The 25,970-nt window shown below is 47.6% G+C and overlaps 1 protein-coding gene across 1 annotated transcript in view; it reads left to right on the top strand.

The window, feature by feature from the left end:
* LOC137536827 (zinc finger protein 585A-like) overlaps positions 1–25,970 on the top strand; it is a 68,202-nt gene that overhangs the window by 29,903 nt on the left and 12,329 nt on the right. The gene's annotated exons all lie outside the window — the stretch shown is intronic.

Below are 25,970 nucleotides of genomic sequence, written 5' to 3'. Positions count from 1 at the left end.
AACAGATCTACTTACCTGGGACTTCAGGGGTGTAACAATAGACCCTGCAAGGGATGCCTCCGCAGGGGGGCCCAGAAGCCACAGGGGGCCCGTGGGGGGAAAAGTTTGAGAGACTGACAGCTAAGGGCATAGAGAGAAAAAACTTATTCTGTTCTCGCACCATTGTTATATTGACTGCATGTGTCCACAGCACAGATAAGGACTCATACACACTTTGGAATCTGTACACTGTCCCTGCTCCCTAGGGTTCGTAAAAAACATCTGTCTCTCACTGCTGCAAAGTTCTGATGACTTCATGTACAACCTTACAAACAAAGGAGTCACATTTTGAAAAAAAAGTTGTAGACTTTCCCTTTTCAGCAATCACTCCGAAAGGATTCCTAGATTCTTATCACACCCAGGCTAATGACCTTATGGCTCTAATTACTTTTACAACACAGTGGAGTGGAGATTGATGTCTTACTGTTGCTGCTTCAGTGAGAGCTTTTTGTCTCATACTGAATCCAATTTCTTGTAATAAGAGTATCAATCAGTGACATTCTGAATGTTTTGCCAAAGTTACAGTGAATGAATACTATATCTTATGTTCAGCATGTCATTGTTGTTCCTCCATATAGCATGTGCTCTCATGTAGTAAAATAATACAGCTGTGTGTGTATGTATGTACTGGGAGCAGAGCTGCAATGAGAGACTTGTTGTCAGCTGCAAGGGGCTGGAGGAAGCCCCGTGTAAGTAGATCTGGGGGTAGCATAGATTGCCTGACGTTTCCTTTAAGTCTAAGTGTTTTTATCTGCATGGAGAAAACACATTGGTTCTCAGTTTTCCTGTGCAGAAAGCGAAGGGGTGGGGGGCCCCATCCAAAGTTTCGCGGGGGAGCCCAGTGATGTCTAGTTACGCCCCTGTGGGACTTCCTCCTGCCCCTGGCAGCCTATCTGTCCCATGAAGTAACCAAGGAAGTCCCGCTGCAGCAAATGGTAGGGTGAAGTAGAAAATCTTTTATTCTTTAATCCATCATCAGTGTTACAGATAAAAGCTCATGCGTATCGGAGCAATAGGTGGCTCCTTAATCATAGCTCACAAATGCATGTGTTACACAGATTATATAGTGTATGGCCACACTCCTAGGGAATAGGATGTCCATCTTGGCCTTAAAGGTACATACATCATGGTCTAAAAATAGTGTTAACCACTACAGTACATTTCATGAATAAAAATCCGTTTAAAAACACATAGAAAACTGCATCAGTTTATAGAAACCCGTTAGTCACAGTAGCTCTGTTTAGAACACATAATATCTCACAGAGTAAATAACTACCTTTGGGAGGGAGGTGAGGGAAGAAGGAGAAGAAAGGGCAGGCCATAGAGCAGGGGAAGGGGATAGACAGAAAAATCTACTAGACAATTGGTCTGCTAGACAGAGATCGAAAAAGATGTTCCCTGGCAACTAAGTGTGTACATCATGTAAATATATATGTACATGTACACACATATAGGGGGGGGGGGGGCTATAGTAGGAAAAAGAGGGAAGACGTTCTTTGCTATTTATCATAGAACGTATTAAGATCCAGTCTGGAATTGAGTCCCAAAGGGGAACGTGTCCCCAATTTTCAGATCCAGAAAGCCTCTCATTTTAATAGCCTCCTAATCAGGGATGCTCGAATGTACCCAAATTCGATTCGAGTACATTCGAATTCGGGTCTGGGGCAAATTCAGATTCGAATTCGATTGCAACTACCGAATTCGATTCTAATTCAGTTCGGGTTCAGTAACTAAATTCGGGAAAAATGTATGTTCGGAAATTCGGGTGTCTTTTTTTTTTAAAGAAATCCTTCTCCTTCTCTCTTGTCTTCCAGGGATTTGTAGGATGTCAAAAGCATGCTCACATACATTGGCCATGGCCAGGAATCAAACCCAGGTCAACTGCTTGGAAGGCAGCTTTGCTCACCATTATACCACCAACACTGCCTGCTGAAGCCAGCCTAGCATGTATTATTGTGATATACCTTGAATATACATGGCTATCTGGCAGGGCAGTTTCTAGGCTAAAATGCACCCAGGGCGAGGGTGTTAAAATTGCGCCCCCCCCCCCCCCCCGACAGGTATACATGCCCGCAGTATAGGTTAGCCAGGTCTAGTTGCACTCAGTACAGGTAGCCAGCTATAGGTCCCCCCAGTATAGGTAGCCAGGCATAGTATAGGTAGCCAGGCATAGGTGACCCAGTATAGTTGCCCCCAGTATAGGTTAGCCAGGTAGGTGCCTCCAGTATAGGTAGCCGGTATAGTTGCCCCCAGTATAAGTTAGATAGGTAGGTGCCCCAGTACAGGTTAGCTAGGTGGGTGCCTCTAATATAGGTAGCCAGAATAGTTGCTCCCAGCATAGGTTAGATAGGTAGGTGCCCCCAGTATAGGTTAGTTAGGTAGGTGCCTCCAATATAGGTAGCCAGTATAGTTGCCACCAGTATAGGCTAGGTAGGTAGGCGCCCCCAATACAGGTTAGATAGGTAGGGGCCCTCCAGTATAGGTTATTATTATTTAGTATTTATATAGCGCTGACATATTACGCAGCGCTGTACAGTATATATATATATATATATATATATATATATATTGTCTTGTCACTAACTGTCCCTCAAAGGAGCTCACAATCTAATCCCTACCATTGCCACATGTCTCTATTATGTAGTGTAAGTACTGTAGTCTAGGGCCAATTTTAGAGGGAGCCAATTAACTTATCCGTATGTTTTTGGAATTGGAGGTTAGATTAGGTAGGTGCCCCCCAGTGTGGTTAGAGTAGGTAGGTGCCCCAGTATAGGTTAGATTAGGTAGGTGCCTCCCAGTATAGGTTAGATTAGGTAGGTGCCCCCCCAGTGTGGTTAGATTAGGTAGGAGCCCCCCCAGTGTGGTTAGATTAGGTAGGTGCCCCCCAGTATAGGTTAGATAGGTAGCTGTCCCCCAGTATGGAGGGGGGAGTCAGCCGCGGGGAGGGCAGCCCGACCTCTCCCTCCCTTCCTCTCCGCGGGCCGCCCTCCGTGCTTCCCCCTCCGAGTCTGACTGAAGGGAAGCGCTGTCACCGCTGTGTAGGGAGGGGCAACTCACCTCCCTGGATCCAATCGCAGCCGGTCTCCTCTTCTGTCTTCTCTTCATAGCCACTAATACACACGCTGCTCTTTGTAGCCGGAACCAGCATGTGTATCAGCGGCTAGTATGAAGAGAAGACAGAAGAGGAGACCGGCTGCGATTGGATCCAGGGAGGTGAGTTGCCCCTCCCTACACAGCGGTGACAGCGCTTCCCTTCAGTCAGACTCGGAGGGGGAAGCACGGAGGGCGGCCCGCGGAGAGGAAGGGAGGGAGAGGTCGGGCTGCCCTCCCCGCGGCTGACTAACCTATACTAACCTATTCATAGCCACTAATACACACGCTGCTCTTTGTAGCCGGAACCAGCATGTGTATCAGCGGCTAGTATGAAGAGAAGACAGAAGAGGAGACCGGCTGCGATTGGATCCAGGGAGGTGAGTTGCCCCTCCCTACACAACGGTGACAGCGCTTCCCTTCAGTCAGACTCGGAGGGGCGAGCACGGAGGGCACCCGCGGCGAGGAAGGGAGGGAGAGGTCGGGCTGCCCTCCCCGTGGCTGACTCCCCCCTCCATTGCAGCGCCCACAACTCCTTCGGTGCCCAGGGCGCCCGCACGGGCTGCACGGCCCTAAAAACAGGCCTGCTATCTGGGGTTCTCTTCGGACAACTGTTGAACAAAAAAGGCAAGGCTGTCCCTGGGTGGGCTTGAACCACCAACCTTTCGGTTAACAGTCAAACACACTAACCAATTGCACCACAGAGAATGTGCACACAGCCGCTGCTACACTTTCTCTTACAGGGCTATGGAAACCGTTTTGCCCATGCGATAAAGCGAGGTGCAAAAATGAAATCATGCCTAGCAGAGGATGGTTTCGATCCATCAACCTCTGGGTTATGGGCCCAGCGCGCTTTGGGAGCCAAAATTTCTTTGCACCCTTTTTTGACGTACGCATTACCTAAAGCCTTGAGGCAGGTGAGCAGGTGGTGGAGGTACAGACATATTAAAAAGTTTCACTTTGCCGCTACTAAGCAGCATCGCTACTCTGTGGCCCTGACTGGCCTTACACACACTAGCTGTGGATTTTGTCATTTCAAGTGGACTTTTTATCTCTGCCCTTTGGTAAAATCCACTCAATAGAGCTCACCCACCTGGATATTTACACAGAGGTGGAAGGGGGCAGGGAACTCTAGTGCTGCTGTGTAGCAATCTTCCTGTCACTCTCACTGGCTATTCTGGTGTATCACAGAGCAGGCTGTGTGTGCAGATCTCTGCCTGGCCCCACAGGTTATACATCTCTGAGCAGTATATTGCTGTGCAGGTCTGAGATGAGAGGAGTGCGCAGTGTGATGGTGACGGTGTGCCAGCAGGAAGGAGCAGATACAACTTACATTCTATCTGCAGGAAAAGAGCTGGAGAGGACAGGAGAGCAGACAGGCAGCTCACAGCCCACTGGTGAGTAGACAATGGATGCTCAGCTAACTGGGACACTATTAGGGGGATGGCACTGGTGTGTGTTATTCTGTGTTAAGCTTTGGCAGGGCCGTTTCTAGACTACTTGTGACCTGTGAAAGAAATTAGTTACATTTTTGATATCCTCCATTTGGTGTTGCCCATCCCTAATTTGTGATGTCTTAGCTTAGCATAGGTTAGAAACGTTTTGCTAAGTGTGGTATTTTCTAGAAAAAGGGTCTCTCAGCTTCGCACGCCAACAAGCACATGATCGCTATCAGAAGTTCAAGTCTTCACCAACCCATCTAAGACCCTCTGATAACACAGGACAAACAACTTGCTACGTGGACTATGTGCTCAAATTGTTGACTCAAAGCCATATGCTTAGCAACAAGTGTGATTGGTTTAAATTGTTGTTCTATAGATATAAATTCCCACTGTCATCAGATGCAAATTGGTACATACACCATATGCTGGTGACATTTATTTTACATAACTTCATTGTAGTGCCCTGAGCAATAAAAAGCAAGCTACTGTATATTTTTTATCTTACACCAAGTGAGTCAGTGTTGATTTATTTTGTATGACACACCCCAGGCAAGATGTCCTGTGTAACCCCTCCCCCCCCACACACACATACTAGACAATATAAACCATGGGCCGTATAAGGTAGATGCCTAATACAGGGGGTACCTGAGATCCAAACTACCCACCGATCCCGTCGTTGTTCATTGCACACCCCCTTCAATGCATTCAGCCCAACCCAGTTTGTAAATGCAGACTATAGTATAAGGTACCCTGACCAGACGTCCCATTTTACCTGGTACAAGTCCCAGGTTCAGGGTCCCCTGTCCCAGGCTGCAGTGTGTCCCAGGTTATGTCCCACTTTTAGCCACTGGGTGTCCCAGGTGTGAGACTCTATGGCCGCATGAGGTAATTTTTGCTTCATTTACTGTTTGCAGAGTCGGAGGAATCGTTTTCTGCTGTGTCAGAGGTAAAGGTAGTTGCATTTCATTTGTCGGAGGTAAGGGTTATTGCAATTCATGTGTCAGAGGTAATGGCTGCTGCAGTTATTATTTGATGAGACTGCATTTGAAACTTTGGGGTTATTGTTGCAGCATTTTGGGGGCTCATGATTATTAAATGGTATGCTAATACTGTAAGCTCAGAAGTTTCTGCAGGTTTCCCAGGCAATCTAATCCCACCACAGTCATAGTCTAATGTCCTACGATATTATTATGTATTTAAATAGCCCTGGCATCTAAGGCAGCACTTTACAGAGAATTTAGTCATGTCCTTGGCAGAGCTCACAATCTAATTCCGGCCATAGTCAAAGTCTAATGTCCCACCATATCATTATTATGTATTTATGTAGCACTTGCATCTTCTGCAGCACTTTACAGAGTACACAGCCATGTCATGGACTGACATCCATGATGCAAATCTCCCATTTTACCACATCATGGTGAAAACAGTGGGAACACTGCTTTCTTGTGTGTTTGGGGAACATTGCCTAATTACCTTTATGGCCATTTTGCTTATCTGTGTTTTGGGAAGAAACTCTGGCCCACTGCCTCAGAGTTACATTACAGTTCGCTCCACTCACACCATGTCATGGACATGCCCATTTTTCCACCATGATCATGGACATGCCCATTTTTTTTTTGTGCACTACGCACTAGCAACCCCTCTGTCCCAGGTTGAGCCAAGAAAAATCTGGTCACTGTATATAAGGATATGCGCAGTGTGATGGCATACAGGACATGGAAGCCATCTTGTGTGACCTTGTGGGGGAATCCATTTTGACTATGCTGTTTGTGTAAAATCCCATCTTATGTAAATGTGAAACCTTGTATTTAATTTCCTCTTGAGAGTGCTGGACATTCGTCTGCTATGCTAAAGGACATATGTCTGCACCATATGCCTATACCAGGCTGCCTATACTGGGGTCACAATAACTGGCTACCTATACTAGGAACACCTATACCAGGCTACCTATACTAGGGACACCTATACCAGGCTACCTATACTAGGGGCACCTATACCAAGCTACCTATACTGGGGGCACCTATAGCAGGCTACCTATACTAGGGGCACCTATACCAAGCTACCTATACTGGGGGCACCTATACCAGGCTGCCTATACTGGGGAAAGCTATATCAAGGGACCGATACTGGAAGTATGTTTTTTAATATCGTCTGGCTTGCCTTTCCAATTACTGTTTTGAGGGGGTAGGAGAGGAGGGTTGCACCATTTCGGGGGGGGGGGGGGGGGGGGGGGGGTCCAGTGATTTCTACTTATACCCCTGCACAGGTAGGCAGAAGTAGGCTTTGGATGACAGAAAGAGGAACATGGGGACAGATGGAGGCACAGAGGGACAGAAGGAGGCACAAAGGCGGACAGAAGGAGGCACAAAGGGGGGGCAGAAGATGCACAGTGGGACAGAGGGATGTGCAGGGGACAGAAGGGGAAATAAGAGGGCACAAGAGGACAGAAGGAGGCACAATGAGGGAAAGAAGAAGGCACAATGGGGGACAGAAGGCGGCACGGGGGGACAAAGGGAGGAATGGGGATAGGAGGTACAGGGGCCAGAAGGAGTTACAAAAGGGTACAGAAGAAGGCTCAGGGAGACAGAAGGAGGCACAGAGGGATGGGCAGGGGGTCAAGGTGGCACAGGAGGACTGAAGGGGGCACAAGGAGTCAGAAAGAGGCACAAAGGAGAGCAGTAAGGAGCACAAGGGGGGACAGAAGGAGGCACAGGGGACAGACAGAGGGACACACAGGGGGCAGAGGTGGTACAGGTGGACAGAAGGAGGCACAAATGGGGAACAGAAGGAGGTACAAATGGGGACAGAGGGAAGAATAAAGGGAAACAGAAGGAGGCACAACGGGGAGCAGAAGAACGTACAGGGGGACAGGAGGAGGCACAGGGAGATGCACAGGAGGGAAAGGTGACACAGCAGAGGCTGCTTGCAACTTGCAAAGTATTCACTGCACTCAACCAGTCAGAGTGTGCTTTGGGCACGAAAGTTAGAATGTTTGAGTGAGGATCATCCTTGAAACAGCACCATGCTAGTATTAAGAAGTAAATAATATATCTGTATTCAATAATTTTGCAATCCATGTGAAAAGCTACAAAAGATAAAAACATTTAAAAACAAGACTCAGATACAAATAGTGATATAGCAAACATTAGATTTTGTGTTTGCAAATTTGCAAATTTTCACCAAAAGTTCGCGAAAAAAAGTTTAAACTCAGAAAAAAAACATTTTTCTTTTTTCTGGAACCCCTGACTGTCTGTGAACCAGTATTTTGTGGTTTTAAATTTCTTTTTTTGCAGCTTCCAGGATGCGGTTGATAGGTGAGTGGTTAGGGAGGGGACCAAGTAGGAGGTTACCTGCAAGTGGTGTCCCTGCTGAGTGACATGATCTATGATTACGTCCAACCGAAGCCTCCCACCTGAATGCTGCTACGTTTATGCAATTCCTGTAATTCCTGCTAGATTTGATACGGCAGACAAAGGGTGTATACCACTGGACCTGATTTGTCGACAGGCATTTGCTGATCAGATATAAGATAGGAATGTGCTAGCTGGGAGTGTGTATTTGCTTTTTGTGTTTTGCTTCAAGCCTGGCACCCAAGATCCATCAGCATCCATCAATGCCTGTCTAGTGGAATTACAAAATTGGATGAACACCAACTGGTTGAGGCTGTGGGTGGTAGGTGGGCCACACATGATGGGTAAAGTCCATAACTCTTCCCACTTCTAACTAGCAATTGGAAAAGATACCATACAGTTTAACCACTTCACCTCAAAGGGGTTTTACCCTAATGGACAAGAGTGATTTTCACCTTTCAGTGCTCATCCCTTTGATTTGCCAATAGCTTAATTAGAGTTGGGCCGAACGGTTCGCCTGCGAACGGTTCCATGCGAACTTCAGTGGTTCGCGTTCGCGTCCCGCAGGCGAACCTTTGCGGAAGTTCGGTTCGCCCCATAATGCACATGGAGGGTCAACTTTGACCCTCTACATCACAGTCAGCAGGCCCAGTGTAGCCAATTAGGCTACACTAGCCCCTGGAGCCCCACCCCCCCTTATATAAGGCAGGCAGCGGCGGCCATTACGGTCACTCGTGTGCTGCCTGCGTTAGTGAGAGTAGGGCGAGCTGCTGCAGACTGTCTCTCAGGGAAAGATTAGTTAGGCTTAACTTGTTCCTGTCTGGCTGCATACCTGTGTTGTGAACCCACCACTGCATACCTGTGCTGTGAACCCACCACTGCATACCTGTGCTGTGAACCCACCACTGCATACCTGTGCTGTGAACCCACCACTGCATACCTGTTCAGTGAACCCACCACTGCATACCTGTGCTGTGAACCCACCACTGCATACCTGTTCAGTGAACCTGCCACTGCATACCTGTTCTGTTCAGTGGACCCGCCACTGTATACCTGTTCATTGAACCCACCACTGCATACCTGTGCTGTGAACCCACCACTGCATACCTGTGCTGTGAACCCACCACTGCATACCTGTTCTGTGAACCCACCACTGCATACCTGTTCAGTGAACCCGCCACTGCATACCTGTTCTGTTCAGTGGACCCGCCACTGTATACCTGTTCAGTGAACCCGCCACTGCATACCTGTTCTGTTCAGTGGACCCGCCACTGTATACCTGTTCTGTGAACCCGCCACTGTATACCTGTTCTGTTTAGTGAACCCGCCACTGTATACCTGTTCTGTTTAGTGAACCCGCCACTGCATACCTGTTCTGTTCAGTGGACCCGCCACTGTATACCTGTTCAGTGAACCCGCCACTGCATACCTGTTGTGTTCAGTGAACCTGCCACTGCATACCTGTTCTGTGAACCCGCCACTGTATACCTGTTCTGTGTAGTGAACCCGCCACTGTATACCTGTTCTGTTTAGTGAACCCGCCACTGCATACCTGTTCTGTTCAGTGGACCCGCCACTGTATACCTGTTCAGTGAACCCGCCACTGCATACCTGTTGTGTTCAGTGAACCTGCCACTGCATACCTGTTCTGTGAACCCGCCACTGTATACCTGTTCTGTTTAGTGAACCCGCCACTATATACCTGTTCTGTTTAGTGAACCCACCACTGTATACCTGTTCTGTTTAGTGAACCCGCCACTGCATACCTGTTCTGTTCAGTGGACCCGCCACTGTATACCTGTTCAGTGAACCCGCCACTGCATACCTGTTGTGTTCAGTGAACCTGCCACTGCATACCTGTTCTGTTCAGTGGACCCGCCACTGTATACCTGTTCAGTGAACCCGCCACTGCATACCTGTTCTGTTCAATGGACCCGCCACTGTATACCTGTTCAGTGAACCCGCCACTGCATACCTGTTGTGTTCAGTGAACCTGCCACTGCATACCTGTTCTGTGAACCCGCCACTGTATACCTGTTCTGTGTAGTGAACCCGCCACTGTATACCTGTTCTGTTTAGTGAACCCGCCACTGCATACCTGTTCTGTTCAGTGGACCCGCCACTGTATACCTGTTCAGTGAACCCGCCACTGCATACCTGTTGTGTTCAGTGAACCTGCCACTGCATACCTGTTCTGTGAACCCGCCACTGTATACCTGTTCTGTTTAGTGAACCCGCCACTGTATACCTGTTCTGTTTAGTGAACCCGCCACTGTATACCTGTTCTGTTTAGTGAACCCGCCACTGCATACCTGTTCTGTTCAGTGGACCCGCCACTGTATACCTGTTCAGTGAACCCGCCACTGCATACCTGTTGTGTTCAGTGAACCTGCCACTGCATACCTGTTCTGTTCAGTGGACCCGCCACTGTAACCTGTTCAGTGAACCCGCCACTGCATACCTGTTCTGTTCAGTGGACCCGCCACTGTATACCTGTTCAGTGAACCCGCCACTGCATACCTGTTGTGTTCAGTGAACCTGCCACTGCATACCTGTTCTGTGAACCCGCCACTGTATACCTGTTCTGTGTAGTGAACCCGCCACTGTATACCTGTTCTGTTTAGTGAACCCGCCACTGCATACCTGTTCTGTTTAGTGGACCCGCCACTGTATACCTGTTCAGTGAACCCGCCACTGCATACCTGTTGTGTTCAGTGAACCTGCCACTGCATACCTGTTCTGTGAACCCGCCACTGTATGCCTGTTCTGTGTAGTGAACCCGCCACTGCATACCTGTTCTGTTTAGTGAACCCGCCACTGCATACCTGTTCTGTTCAGTGGACCCGCCACTGTATACCTGTTCAGTGAACCTGCCACTGCATACCTGTTGTGTTCAGTGAACCTGCCACTGCATACCTGTTCTGTTCAGTGGACCCGCCACTGTATACCTGTTCAGTGAACCCGCCACTGCATACCTGTTCTGTTCAGTGGACCCGCCACTGTATACCTGTTCAGTGAACTCGCCACTGCATACCTGTTGTGTTCAGTGAACCTGCCACTGCATACCTGTTCTGTGAACCCGCCACTGTATACCTGCTCTGTGTAGTGAATCCGCCACTGTATACCTGTTCTGTTTAGTGAACCCGCCACTGCATACCTGTTCTGTTCAGTGGACCCGCCACTGTATACCTGTTCAGTGAACCCGCCACTGCATACCTGTTGTGTTCAGTGAACCTGCCACTGCATACCTGTTCTGTTCAGTGGACCCGCCACTGTATACCTGTTCAGTGAACCCGCCACTGCATACCTGTTCTGTTCAGTGGACCCGCCACTGTATACCTGTTCAGTGAACCCGTCACTGTATACCTGTTGTGTTCAGTGAACTTGCCACTGCATACCTGTTCTGTGAACCCGCCAGTGTATACCTGTTCTGTTCAGTGAACCCACCGCATCAGTGCGCATACCTGTGCAGTTAAGTGAACCCACCTACCTACGTGAGTGCACGCAGTGTGATATACCACTCCGTGCATACCCGATATGGACAAAACAGGTAGAGGAAGAGGTAGTGCCAGAGCCAGAGGAAGGCCACCCGGCAGGTCTGCGCGAGGTCGTGTAAATGTAATTTCGTGTGGACCTGGCCCACAGTACAGTGCTCGGAAGAAGGCACGTCCCATCACCTCCCAAGATTGTCAGGACGTGGTTGAGTATTTAGCGACACAGAACACCTCATCTTGCTCAGCTACCAGCGCTACTACTAGCACCACTTCCGCTGCATTTGACACTTCGCAAGAATTATTTAGTGGTGAAATCACTGATGCACAGCCATTGTTGTTACAGCCAGATGAATTTTCACCAGCTAATATGTCTGAGTTACGCGGCAACACTATGGATGTAACGTGTCAGGAGGATGAAGGACCTACTGATGGTGCAAGTTTGGATTTGTCTGAGGCAAGCGAAGCTGGGCAGGATGACTACGATGATGACGGTAATAGGGATCCTCTGTATGTTCCCAATAGAGGAGATGAAGAGGGGGACAGTTCAGAGGGGGAGTCAGAGAGTAGTAGGAGGAGAGAAATTGCTGAAAGAAGCTGGGGCAGCTCTTCGTCAGAAACAGCTGGTGGTAGAGTCCGGCACCATGTATCGCCACCTATGTACAGCCAGCCAACTTGCCCTTCAGCATCAGCTGCTGAGGTCCCCATAGTGCCCACATCCCAGGGTGGCTCAGCGGTGTGGAAATTTTTTAATGTGTGTGCCTCAGATCGGACCAAAGCCATCTGTTCGCTCTGCCAACAAAAATTGAGCCGTGGAAAGGCCAACACTCACGTAGGGACAAGTGCCTTACGAAGGCACCTGGAGAAAAGGCACAAACAGCAATGGGATGGCCACCTGAGCAAAAGCAGCAGCAGCACACAAAAGCAAAGCCACCCTCCTTCTCCTCTTCCTCCTCCATCAGGTGCATTATCTGCTTCTGCCGCTTTCTCCCTTCCACCTTCACAGGCACCCTCCTCCACTCCGCCTCTGCCCTTGAGCGCTTCCTGCTCCTCTGCCCACAGCAGCAGTCAGGTGTCCGTGAAGGAAATGTTTGAGCAGAAAAAGCCAATTTCGGCCAGTCACCCCCTTGCCCGGCGTCTGACAGCTGGCGTGGCGGAACTGTTAGCTCGGCAGCTGTTACCATACCGGCTGGTGGACTCTGAGGCCTTCCGTAAATTTGTGGCCATCGGAACACCGCAGTGGAAGATGCAAGGCCGCACTTATTTTTCGAGAAAGGCCATACCCCAACTGCACCGTGAAGTTGAGAGGCAAGTGGTGTCATCTCTTGCGAAGAGTGTTGGGTCAAGGGTACACCTGACCACGGATGCCTGGTCTGCCAAGCACCGGCAGGGCCGCTACATTACCTACACAGCCCATTGGGTGAACCTGGTGGTGAACGATGGCAAGCAGGGCGCAGCGGACCAAATTGTGACACCTCCACGGCTTGCAGGCAGGCCTCCTGCCACCTCCTCTCCTCCTGCTACATGCTCTTCGCTGTCCTCCTCCTCCTTGGCTGAGTGGCAGTTCTCCTCTCCAGCTACACAGCCCCAGCTCCGCAGGGCCTATGCTGCATGCCAGGTAAGACGGTGTCACGCCATCTTAGACATGTCTTGTCTCAAAGCGGAGAGTCACACTGGAGCAGCTCTCCTGGCTGCTCTTAAGAAACAGGTGGATGAGTGGCTGACCCCGCACCACCTGGAGATAGGCAACGTGGTGTGCGACAACGGCAGCAATCTGCTTGCCGCTTTGCATATGGGGAAGCTGACACACATACCCTGCATGGCACATGTCATGAATCTAGTGGTTCAAAGATTTGTGGCAAAGTACCCTGGCTTAGCGAATGTCCTGAAGCAGGCCAGGAAGTTCTGTGGGCATTTGAGGCGGTCTTACACAGCCATGGCACGCTTTGCGGAAATTCAGCGCAAAAACAACATGCCGGTGAGACGCCTCATTTGTGATAGCCCGACTCGCTGGAACTCGACCCTGCTCATGTTCTCCCGCCTGCTAGAACAGAAGAAAGCCGTGACCCACTACCTCTACAACTACAGTAGAATGAAACAGTCTGGGAAGATGGGGATGTTCTGGCCCGACAACTGGACACTGATGGAAAATGCATGCAGGCTCATGCGGCCGTTTGAGGAGCTGACCAACCTGGTGAGCCGCAGTGAGGGCACCATCAGCGACTTAATTCCCTACGCTTACTTCTTGGAGCATGCTGTGCGTAGAGTGGCGGATGAAGCTGTGAATGAGCGTAACCAGGAACCGTTACGGCAGGAACAGGCATGGGACCAATTTTCATCAGACCCAGCTGTTTCCTCAACACCTGCGGCAGCACAGAGGGGGGAGGAGGAGGAAGAAGAGAAGTCGTGTGCAGAAGACGAGTCAGACTCAGAGGATGATGAGCAAGGTGTTTCTTTGGGGGAGGAGGAGGAGGAGGGGACAGCGGCAGGAGAACAACCTCAGCAGGCATCGCAAGGGGCTTGTGCTGCTCAACCTTCCCGTGGTATTGTTCGCGGCTGGGGGGAGGAGGTTGACTTACCTGACGTCACTGAGGAAGAGCAAGAGGAGATGGAGGGTACTGGATCTGACTTTGTGCAGATGTCGTCTTTTATGCTGTCCTGCCTGTTGAGGGACCCCCGTATAAAAAACCTCAAGGGGAATGAGCTGTACTGGGTGGCCACACTACTAGACCCTCGGTACAGGCACAAAGTAGCGGACCTGTTACCAACTCACCGGAAGGTGGAAAGGATGCAGCACATGCAGAACCAGCTGTCAACTATGCTTTACAATGCCTTTAAGGGTGATGTGACGGCACAACGCCAGCAAGGTACCACTGCCACTAATCCTCCTCCCGTGTCCACGCAGTCAAAGACAGGATGCTCCAGCGATGTCATGGTGATGTTGGACATGCGGACGTTCTTTAGTCCAACGCCTCGCCGTAGCCCTTCCGGATCCACCCTCCACCATTGCCTGGAACGGCAGGTAGCCGACTACCTGGCCTTAAGTGTGGATGTAGACACTGCTGTGAACAGCGATGAGGAACTCTTGAACTACTGGGTGCGCAGGCTTGACCTGTGGCCAGAGCTGTCCCAATTTGCCATCCAACTTCTCTCCTGCCCTGCCGCAAGCGTCCTGTCAGAAAGGACCTTCAGCGCAGCTGGAGGCATTGTCACAGAGAAGAGAAGTCGCCTAAGTCACAAAAGTGTTAAGTACCTCACCTTTATCAAAATGAATGAGGCATGGAACCCGGAGGGCTGCTGCCCGCCCCAAGACTAAGTCAGTCCCCGCACACACAGCATCTCTGCCTGCACGCCGTGTGACTGGCTGCCTGGCTTGCCCCAAGAAGACTAAGTCGCTCCCAGTCCCTCCACACAGCATGTCTGCCTGCAGGCCGCTTGACTACCTTCTCCGCCACCACCAACAGGGTCCGGGACTCCAGGCGGATTGCTGAATTTTTTAGGCCGCTGCTAGCAGCGGCCGCTGTAATAATTTTTCTGGTGCGTGTACATGACTGCCTAATTTTTCTGGCTGCACTGCGGGCAGCTGCAACAACAAAAGAAAAGGCATGTACATGCGCCCATTCCCCTTCGTGATCATTACCTTGCCGTGGTGAAGGGGCTTGCGTATCACAATGAAGCAATGACCGGCGCCTAGATGAGTGTCTCGGGGGGCACACCCACGATAATAAGGTTGTTGCCTCATTGTGGTCAGACCAAATTTGATCAGCTGGACAGTCACTGTTCTGTCATTCAGCTACATCAGCCAGGCGACCATATGGGCTGTAAAGCCACCAAAACCTGCACTCTCGCCATGGTGCGCACCAGTCCAGCACGGCCGTCACTACACAAACAGCTGTTTGCGGTGCGTTACACGGTGAGTTTGGTGTGTCAGTGTGAAGCAGTACCTTAATTACACTACCTGATTGATGTATACACATGCAAGATGTTTGAAAGCACTTTAGGCCTGTCATTTAGCATTCAATGTGATTTCTGCCCTTAAAACGCTGCTTTGCGTCAAATCCAGATTTTTCCCCGGGACTTTTGGCATGTATCCCACTCCGCCATGCCCCCCTCCAGGTGTTAGACTCCTTGAAACATCTTTTCCATCACTTTTGTGGCCAGCATAATTATTTTTTTTTTCAAAGTTCGCATCCCCATTGAAGTCTATTGCGGTTCGCGAACTTTAACGCGAACCGAACCTTCCGCGGAAGTTCGCGAACCAGGTTCGCGAACCTAAAATCGGAGGTTCGGCCCAACTCTAAGCTTAATCACTACTTATCACAATGAAATTATCTATATCTTGTTTTTTTCCCCACCAATTAGGCTTTTTGGGGTTGATATTTGTTTTCAGTAATTACTTTATTTTCTATGCATTTTAACCTCCTGAGCGGTATGGACGAGCTCAGCTCGTCCATCACCGCCGGAGGCTGCCGCTCAGGCCCTGCTGGGCCGATTTTTATCAAATAAAGTGCAGCACACGCAGCCGGCACTTTGCCAGCCGCGTGTGCTGCCTGATCGCCGCCGCTCTGCGGCGATTCGCCGCGAGCAGCGGCGAAAGAGGGCCCCCCCTAGCCGCCTGAGCCCTGCGCAGCCGGAACAAAAAGTTCCGGCCAGCGCTAAGGGCTGGATCGGAGGCGGCTGACGTCAGGACGTCGGCTGACGTCCATGACGTCACTCCGCTCGTCGCCATGGCGACGATCTAAGCAAAACAAGGAAGGCCGCTCATTGCGGCCTTCCTTGTTTATTATGGGCGCCGGAGGCGATCGGAAGAACGCCTCCGGAGCGCCCTCTAGTGGGCTTTCATGCAGCCAACTTTCAGTTGGCTGCATGAAATAGTTTTTTTTTAATTTAAAAAAAACCCTCCCGCAGCCTCCCTGGCGATCTTATCAGAACGCCAGGGTGGTTAAAGGGAAAAACAAGGAAAAAATGAAAAAATACACGATTTCTCCAATTTCATCCCCTATAGTTTTAATATAAACACTGCTACTGTGCATAAAACCCACATATTTTATCTGCCTATTTGTCCTGGTTATCACAAGATTTTAATTATGTCCCTAGTACAAAGTATGGTGAAAATATATTGTTTGGAAATAAAGGTGTATTTTTTTGTGTGTTTTTGTTTTACTGATCTCACGTGCATGCGCACAGTCGCAGCAGCGCTGTTTGACTTATAAGACATTTTAATACGCCTGCTTGTCCTTAAGTGGATAAAGACTCTGTGCAAAACCTTGGGGTGATCCTTGATGAAAAGCTAACGCTCAGAAAGAAGGTATCAGCTGTTGTAAAGCCTTCCTTCTTCCATCTGAGAAATAGCGAGAATCAAACACCTTACCCCAGCTGAAGACCTACCTGTCCTGGTTCATGCATTTGTATCCTCCCACCTGGACTACTGCAATGCCCTGTTCGTCAGATCCACAGATAAGGTTCTGCGCCCCTTACAAATAGTACAGAATGCAGCAGCCAGACTCCTAGCCAATGCCCCCCGCAACTCACACATCTCCCCAGTACTACAATGTCGGGGGGCAGCTCATACATCTTCCCAGTACTGCAAACTATTCACTGGCTGCCAGTAAAATGGAGAATCCATTTTAAGATTTGCCTGCTGACACTGTCACATAGGTGCCTGGCTCTTCTACTGACCTCATATGCTATTGCTCCGTTGTTATTGCCTGATGAAGCGGGATCAAACCTGCGAAAGGCGTTGCATATTTGAAGTTCATAAATAAAATATATTGATTGTCTATTCTACAGTCGTTGTGTGTCTACTTGGAGGAGGTAAGTCCACCACTACCTCCTCTATTTACCAAGTATTTGGTTTTTTAAGCTCATTTAGCTTCCTTTTATCCTTTTGGCGCCTCTGTTCTCCTGCAGAATATTGAGTCCACCCTGGGTGGATAGTTGAACCCCCTTTTTCTCATCTACAGAGAGCGACTTCTTATTCCTGAGTGGGGTCAGGAAAATCTCCCCACCTGCCTTTACAGTGGTTGCCTAATAGTAACCCTGGTTTGTGAGTATTAATATTTACTCTATCTAGTAACCATTTACCAGTACATATTGCACTATTAGGGGGTCTTGGTGTTCCTTGTTTTTAACTTTTTGTATGTAAACCTGTACCATCAGGTGCAGAGTGAAGTCATTGCTTCTCTTGTCAGTGTCACCACCACAGCTGCAACACACCATTTTTTGTATGTAAAATGTACAGTATATGCCATAAGAACATCATCCTGGCCTCTGCTGCAGACGTTCATACACAGCCACGGCACACCTTGCAGAGATTCAGTGGCAAAACAACATGCCAGTGAGGTGCTTAATTTGTGACAGCCAGACTCGCTGGAATTCCAAGCTCATGATATTTGAACAAGAATAGGCCGTCAATGAGTATCAGTATGACCTGGGTGCTAGGACTGGCTCTGCAGAGCTGGGGATTTTTTTGGCGCATTACTGGGCGCACTTCATAAACTAAAGCTCTTTGCGGTTGTTTGTGGTGCGGCAAACGCAGCGTTTGGTCTGTCAGTGTGAACCAGGCCTCACCCTTACACTATCTGGTCGACATGTACACATGGACATTTTAAGCAGCACTTTATTCCACAAATTAGGAATGTAATATGATTTCTGCCCCTTAGAGATAAAAACACGACTTTGCCTCAACTATGTAATTTTTGGTGGGACTTTTGCCTTGGATCCCCGACACGGTCCAGGTGTTAGGCCCCTTGAAACAACTTTTCCATCACTTTTATAGTCAGAGACAGTCCTTATAGGTTTTGGAATTTGCCTGCCCATTGAAGTCTCTCGCGGTTCGCGCCGTTCACCAGTTCACAAACCTTTGTGGCAAATTCGCTTTCAAGTACTGAAAATTTGATGTTCGAGACATCGCTATTAGCAAATGCAGATAATGTTTTCCTAAGAAACAAGTACTGATACCATCCCCCCACTTAGCAAGTACACATTTTGGGTTTTCACTAAAGCTTAACATGCTGAGCAGCATGGGTTAAACCAGTGAGCGCACATTATGCGCAGTCCTATTGCATTAGCGTGCGCTCTTAAGTTGTGCACGCTCCTTTAGAGTGCCTCACAATGTGATGTAGTGCGGTGGCTACTACATTAATTAACATAGTAACCACTGTGCTTGTAAAGTATCATGGTCACACGATACACACACAAACCACACACACACACCACACACACTCATACACCACACACACCACACCACACCAAACCACACACCACACACACACCACACACACACACACACCACACCACACACACCGAACACACACACCATACACACATCATTCATACACACACACCACACACAGACACCATAAACACATCATTCACACACACACACACACACACACCAAACACACACACACACACACCATACACACATCATTCACACACACATACACCACACACCACACACACATACACACCACACACACACACACACCACACACACACACACACACACACACACACACACACACACACACACACACACACACACACACACATACCAAACACACACACCACACACACACACACCACACCACACACACCACACACACACGCCACACACACGCACACCACACACACTCACACCACACACACACACACACACACACACACACCACACACCACACCACACGCACACACACCACACACACGCACACCACACACACTCACACCACACACACACACCACACACACACACACACACCGCACACACACGCCACACACACGCACACCACACACACTCACACCACACACACACCACACACACACGCCACACACACGCACACCACACACACTCACACCACACACACACACCACACACACACACACCACACACACACACACACCAAACACACCAAACACACACACCACACACACACACACACACTACACACACACCACACACACACACACACACACACCACACCACACACACCACACACACACGCCACACACACGCACACCACACACACTCACACCACACACACACACACACACCACACACACACGCCACACACACGCACACCACACACACTCACACCACACACACACACACACACACCACACACACACCACACCACACACCACACGCACACACACCACACACACACACACACACACACACACATACACATACACATACACATACACATACACACACACACACACACACACATTTTTTCAAAGCAGCATATCCCCCCCACTTCTCACACACACCTCCCCCAGTGAGCTGCAGCATGTAAGAAAATCATTTATCAGAACATATTCCCTCCACCTCACACAAATGAAGCCCCCCAGTAATCCCCCCCACCACCACCACTTTCACACAATTTATAATACAGTTTATTTCGAATGCTTACACACTAAAATTACAACTTTCCCACAATTTACAGAACCTAACACTCAAAGAGCAAAATACATTCTCAAATAAGCACAACTATAAGCACATTGCCAGCTTCACACTTTTTGCAAAACTCTACACACACAGTGATTTTCAAAACACTAACCACAATTTGTGTACATTTGACTCAAAAATCATTCATATAGACATTTCCTTGCAATATCAAAGCAAAGGCTCTCAAATGAACACTCACATGAGCCAATTGGTTAAACACGGTCACCAGGTGTGCACACACACAAGTGCACAATTATGCACACACCAATCAGGGTTTTAAACACTATAAAAAGGCAACAAGATGCCAATCTTCAACAAAAATGGATGGTGTCAGAGCAAGAGGGAGAGTGCGGATGGGAGGAAGCATCCAGACAGAACAAGGTGGAGGTGGAAGCAGAGGAAGAGGGAGAGGAAGACCCAGTGGAGGCATAAGACGTGGACAAAGAAGGCAACAAAATCTTTCAAATGAAATTCGTGCTACGCTTGTGGACCATGTAATAAACCATGGACTTACAATGAGGGAGGCTGGGTTAAGAGTTCAGCCTAACCTAAGCAGGTACACAGTGGCATCAGTAGTTTGCGCATTTCGTCAAGAGAACAGGTGAGGAACCTATCTTCTGTCAGCAGTGTAGTAGTGTGTGTAGGAACCTTTTGTGAATACTTCACATAAATCGATACTACTCACACTGGGTGGTTGTCCAGTTGCAACTGGATTTTTAGATTTTGAAGAAACCCATCGCCACCCAGGTCTTACTGTAAAGGTGGGTACACACATCAGATAAAAGTCTGTGGGAAATGAAAGATCACAGACCAATTTTACCCCCTACCATGTAGTATGAGAGCCATACTCTACACAGTCTATTCTATTGAGCTGAACTCCCCATCAAATAAAAATCTGTGCAAGATGCTCTACACAAAGATGCTGTACACATGCAAAAGATCAGTTCCTGCAAAAGATCAGTTCCTGCAAATTGCATTCATAGTCCATGATATCTGCAGATCCCATACACACAGACATTCATCTGCAGATCAGACAATCATCTGCAGATCTGAAAATCCATCCTGGTGGATCTGATCTGCAGATGAATGACCGTTACAGTAAACAAAGTGTGTATGAGATCTGCAGATATCATAGATTATGAATGCAATTTGCAGGAACTGATCTTTTGCTGATACTGATCTTTTGCATGTGTACAGCATCTTTATGTACAGCATGTTGCTAAGATTTGTATTTGGTGGAGAGTTCAGCTCAATAGAATAGACTGTGTAGATATGCTCTCATACTACATGGAGGGTGGTAAGATTGGTCTGTGATCTTTCATTTTCCAAAGACTTTTATCTGATGTGTGTATCTAGCTTAAGTCCTTTGGCTTATCTCTACTGTAATATACATGTTTGGGTCAGCAGTAGAAGGAGAAAGGGGGGGGGGGGGAGGCAATCTGCAAAGAGACTTGGATCTACAGTGGAAAATGATTAAAAAAGGAAATAAAATAAATTGTAAAAATTACAGTAATTGCATTTTTACAATAAAAGTATATCAAACTGCTGTAAAATGTGCACATACTGTAATATTCATATATATATATATATATATATATATATATATATATATTCTCAATTTCCAGAATAAATTGCCTGAGTTTATATTTTTTCAGCCCTGAACTGAATTATTTATGTTTTTACAGTTAGCCTAAGAGTACAAAGGTATATTCAGCAAATACAGTATGATAACTGTATAAAGTTTTTTTGTTTACTGTAAATAAATGTTTTTTTTTAAATTGTTGCAAACGGACTTGAATAGATGAAAAGCAATACAAATTTTCATTGGTCTGAATAACTTGTACCATGTAGTGTTGAAGAATGTATTTTTTACACTTTCTCTATGGAAATGCTAACAGTGTTTTAAGTTAAACACTGGAGTGTTTAAATGATTTAAACAGAATCTGCTCATATGATGACATGTTTATCCAAGTAAATTGGAAAATAGGGTTTTGGCAAGAAAGTGTACAGTTTTGACTAATGTGGTCCATTTTGCACATATTCTGTGGTGTTGTGAAAATTGTGTGAAGTGTTTTAAAAAAATTATACATTTTTTTGAAAATTGTGCTTAAGCAATTGTAAAAAACTGTACTAAGCGATTCCACCCTCCGCACCCCTGAGATAGACCACTGAATACCCCATTATTGCCATTAACTTTGACAGCGAAAATCGAATCGCTGCCAGTCGGACAGTTTTGAACCTGCAGTCAGTGTCAACTCAAATTAAAATGTGAAATTTTGGCTCATGCCTAAAGGTCGGTGGAGCTAAAAATATCATCCAGTCATAATTTAGCTATTATAATTGTTGCCACCAGTACTGTTTTGAAGCTATAGTCAACTTGGACCAAATATTCTTAACATCGGCTACTTCAGGAAAAATTCAAGAAAAGTGGGTGGAGCCTACAATAGCTAATCACATTTCAGACAGTCATTTTAAAAATATAAACGTAGCCATTGTTAATAACAGTGTGCTCAATCTTGGCAGGGCGGGTCACAGGGTGACTGGGATCACAATTGGACAAAATCAGATTTTACCAATCAAATTGCATAACTGCTCCAATCTGACTGGTCCATTCTGATTGGTTTAATCATGCATATATTGTAGTTATGCACCCTGTCGATCTGGTTGTCGTGCCAGGCAAAGGATGACCAATCCAGTATATAGATAAGGAAGAGGCCGGCACCGACTTGTTCTGATGCAAATCTTCTTATTTATTCAGTGTTGTCATATAAAACGACGTTTTGGAGCGCAGCTCCTTTCTCAAGTAAATGACATCCTGACAAAATACATATAATTTCCCCCACTTTATATACCCACCCACCCCTATGACCCAACCAATCCTGTTGTTGGATCAAAAAGAACCAATCACCGCTCTTGCTGCAGAGCGGACTTGATGGAAAACTTACTTCTAGGGAATGGAGCCAATCACGGAGAGGCCTACACCCCATGTGACCATATGAAGGAAGAAGCGAGAGAGTAGGCGCAGCCGCCGAAGCGGATGCGCCCTTCCTCCGCCCGTCAACGTCACTGTGCCTCCCACAGGTCAGACGGACCTGATGGGAGACAGGACTCCTCTGCGCCTACACGGAAGTGTGACGCAATCCAGAGCGTAGGCGCACGCCGCTAGCACACGTGTCTGGCCTACCCCGCCCACCCCAACAGCGTCATCCGCCCCCATGGCAACCAGTAAACAGACGGCAAGTGTAAACCCTATGCCGTACTGTCAATCTGGGCTACCACAGACAGCGGGCAGCGTGAGGGGCAGCGGAGAGGCACAGCCACAAGAGATGAGGGGACCGGCAATGTACCAAGTACATGTCGGATCTCCCCATACTCAAACCGCTGTCGCCACCTGCGCAGGCGCAGGGCACATACCTGGAAAAGATTGGTTTAATCATGCAATGGGATTGGTCCAATCTGATTGGTCCAATTGTGCAATCTAAGAAGTCCTATTATGCAAAGTGATTGGTCAAATCATGAAATGTGATTGGTCCAATCTGATTAGTCCAATCTTGCAATGTGATTGGTACAATCTAATTGGTCCAATATGATTGATACAATCTGATGGACCAAATTTGTTTAGTCTAATCATGCATTGTGATTAGTCCAAAGTGATTGGATTAATATAATTGGTCCAATCATGCAATGTGATTGGTTAAATCATGCAGTTCAATTGGTCTTATTAGATTTTACCAATAGAATTGCACAACTGAATCAGTCTGATTGGGCTAACCATGCAAATCAATTGGTACATTCTGATTAGCACATTCTAATTGGTCCAGTCTTGCAATCCTTGCCCGGGCAATGTACCACATGCCACCAGCTGGTAATTTCTGAAAACATATTAAACCAATTCACACGCATCTCCACCCCAGTAATTAAATGAGCTCCTCTTCCACCCTACAATGAGCTGCAGCATGTAAAATTCTCTCCACCTCCCACTCCCCCATGACACCCCCATCCAGTAGTCAAATGAACAATTGCACAGCAGTGTCATCTGACATGCAGGATGCTCTCAGAAGCCATCATCATGGTGCCTGTTTTTTCTGTTGGAGCGCAGTGTTCCTCTGCATCCACTGGCTTTTTATTTAAAGGATACCCGAACTGACATGTGACATGATGAGATAGACATGTGTATATAGGGTGCCTAGCACACACATAAATGTGTTCCTTTTTTTTCTTTCTCTGCATGAAAGAGTTAAATATCAGATATGTAAGTGGCTGACTCAGTCCTGACTCAGACAGGAAGTGACTACAGTGTGACCCTCACTGATAAGAAATTCCAACTAAAAAACACTTTCCTAGCAAAAAATGGCTTCTGAGAGCAAGAAAGAGATAAAAAGGGAAATTTCTTATCAGTGAGGGTCACACTGTAGTCACTTCCTGTCTGAGTCAGGACTGAGTCAGCCACTTACATACCTGATATTTAACTTTCAGACAGAGAAAGAAAAAAGGAACACAGCATAGTTATTTGTGTGCTAGGCACTGTACATATACATGTCTATCTCATCATGTGCACAAAACATGCCCTACCTGTCAAGAACCGGCCCGCGGCACGCCTGCGTATACGGTTCCCGACTGCGGGTTTGACCAGATTAAGCGGGGAACAGCCTTATTTAAGCTACAAACAAGGCTGGAACCCCTCAAAACACCTCTCACTGCCACCACTAGCGTTGCTAGACACTTCCACTCTGCTGTCGAGTCCTCAGCGCGCACTCCGCGTTTTCGTATTTGGGTCAGCTTTGCGCTTAGGCCAAATACGGGAACGCCACGCACCCACACACACACACAGTTGCAATCTTACACTGTCGTGAAGCAAAGACCCACTAACAGTCGTTCCGAACGATACTGTTAGCTACTCGCACTGGCGTTGTTCGTACGTTGGGTCAGCTGCGCGCTTAGGCCAACGTATGACAAACGCCCCCACACACAATGCAATTACAATTTCCTACGGTAGTGTTGCTCAAGCGTACAATTAGGCATGAACTTATACACGGTTACACTTCAGTCTCTTCTAGGCTATGAGTGTTAGTTTAGTACGGCAGAAGTCAAACTTATTAAATAATAATTTAATATTTCAGAAAAAACATAAAACAGTGCAGAACTGAATATATACAAAAAGATTACAAAAAAACAAAGTAAAAATAGTTACAAGATAAAATGTACAAAGATAACACACAAAGCGATTTTGCTTACCAAAATAAACGGGAAATAAACGTACCAGCGTATCGATCTGGTGTTGTTGCGGGCGGTACGCACTTCTGGTCAGGAACCAGGTTAGTTCTAGCCGTGTGAGCTACCTCCAAGAACTACAAGTTGTGGCTATCCTAGCTGCGGTTTTATACTATGAAATACGCCTGGAGGCTGTAAGCCTGTGTGGACGGGGGGAAGCTAGATTTAATAACATCCTCAGACATAATTTGATTTCCCAGAGATCTGACATCCACATGTGAACAGTGTCCTATACAACAAAAGACTTTGTTAACCTCCAATCTCCCCAGGTTACAGGTGACAATTGATTAAGGCTTTCACATTGCAGCAGGATGTCCTGTGTGATCTGCTTCAAAGCAACTGTCTGATTAAGTGTTTCCTAATTACCTGTTTTCTGGCTGTCCAGAGGAACTGTATGCTAATGTCCCAGCCCCCTGCTTCCAGAGATATTCAATGCAAATGTAGTACAGCCAGATAACCATCCCTTCAAAGCAGAATACACATGTGAGATATAGCAGACAGAAAATGACAGAGATATGTTCCTGTATTTCCTAATATCATCAGCACCTCAATATATTCCTGACACGCCCCCTCTTCCAGACGGCGCCGGCAGATGATTCTAACGAATCGTCCTGCCAAAGCCGACACTGACGGCCGGGCCTGGGGGGGTAACTCCTTAGCTCCAAGCTACAGGAATGGAAAAGTTGGTCAGGTTGCTGCAATGTGTCGTTGCCCTTGGCAACCTGACGTAACCAACCAGGGGAATGCGAGTCAGTGACAACCGTGAATTTGCGACCATAGAGACAGTGCTGCAGCTGGGGAAGGGTTCCAACCGTCGCTACACGCACTTCCTCTATAG

This window comes from Hyperolius riggenbachi, chromosome 10, assembly GCF_040937935.1.
Source record: "Hyperolius riggenbachi isolate aHypRig1 chromosome 10, aHypRig1.pri, whole genome shotgun sequence".
Taxonomy (NCBI): Eukaryota; Metazoa; Chordata; class Amphibia; order Anura; family Hyperoliidae; genus Hyperolius; species Hyperolius riggenbachi.
Note: the sequence above shows the minus strand (reverse complement) of the source record. Positions and strands in the feature narration are given on the sequence as shown.